This window comes from Eutrema salsugineum, unplaced genomic scaffold (assembly GCF_000478725.1).
Source record: "Eutrema salsugineum unplaced genomic scaffold, Eutsalg1_0 scaffold_2, whole genome shotgun sequence".
NCBI lineage: Eukaryota > Viridiplantae > Streptophyta > Magnoliopsida > Brassicales > Brassicaceae > Eutrema > Eutrema salsugineum.
The window spans coordinates 18562192-18563281 of NW_006256829.1; the positions used below are offsets into that span (position 1 = coordinate 18562192).

The following is a 1090-nucleotide window of genomic DNA, read 5'->3' on the forward strand; positions in this document are numbered from 1 at the left end:
GTTGAGAACAAAGATCTCAAGCTTTCAACAAAGACCGACTGAATCTTTCTATGAAGCGTGGGAACGTTTTAAGAAGTATGAACGTGATTGCCCTCACCATGGATTTCCTGGATCAAGCCTGCTGAGCAAATTTTACCGAGGTTTGCAACCAAAATACAAACTTTCGCTTGATACAGCTAGCAATGGAGATTTTGGACAAAAGACGATAGCACAAGGAAGAGCCCTCATCGAGAATTTGGCTCAAGCCAATAGCAATGATTGTCCTGAATACGATCGCTCAACGAAGCAAACCGGAACAGACAACAAAGAGATAACCGAGTTGAAGAACATAATGAGCCAGCTTTTGAAGAGCAACAATCGCCCAATCCATGCTTGTGAGACCAAAAATGGCGCAGAAGATGAAGAGCCTAGTGATATCGATCACATTAATCAAGCCTTTCAAGAAGAAGAGGTGAACTATGTAGGAGCACAAGCACCATACCCAAATCGCTTCAACAATGGTTTTAACAACAACTTCCGGAATGCAAATTACAACAATCTCTCTTACCACAATCCAAATTCGGAGAATCCTCAAGATCAGTACTACCCGCCACAGCAAAAATCCTTCCAAAACAAGTTCCAAGGTGGAAACTTCGGAGGGACAGGAGCTTATCAACCGCGACAGCCATATAACTACCAAGGTACGGGTTTTAACAATCAATTTGTACAACAGCAAGGAGTCACGACGAACCAGCTAGCTTCACAAATCGATAGACTTGAACAGTCCATCCAACAGCTCGTTATGACGAACGAAAAAGCATCTAAAGACATGAACGTGAAGGTTGACTGCATGTACAATGACCTGAACGGGAAGTTTGAAGCTTTATCTTCGCACGTCAAAAAGCTAGACGTGTAAGTTGCCCAAACAGCCGACTCTATGAAGAGGCAAAGTGGAGTTCTTCCAGGAAGAGTTGAAGATAACCCTAAGTGGACCGGAAGAAGGAGAAGAAGTAAAACTTCCAGCGACCGGAAGTTATAAGGGCACATCAAGTGGAGTGCCATTCAAATCAGCCTGATTCTTCATGCCTACGTCGAGCTAAACGACTTAAAA

General features: G+C 43.4%; 1 non-coding gene across 1 annotated transcript; it reads right to left on the reverse strand.

The window, feature by feature from the left end:
- LOC112086936 lies at nt 1–105 on the reverse strand. The gene has a single exon (XR_002899790.1). It is a non-coding gene; the product is annotated as a small nucleolar RNA R71 (small nucleolar RNA).
- Between the last annotated feature and the right edge of the window lie 985 nt (nt 106–1090).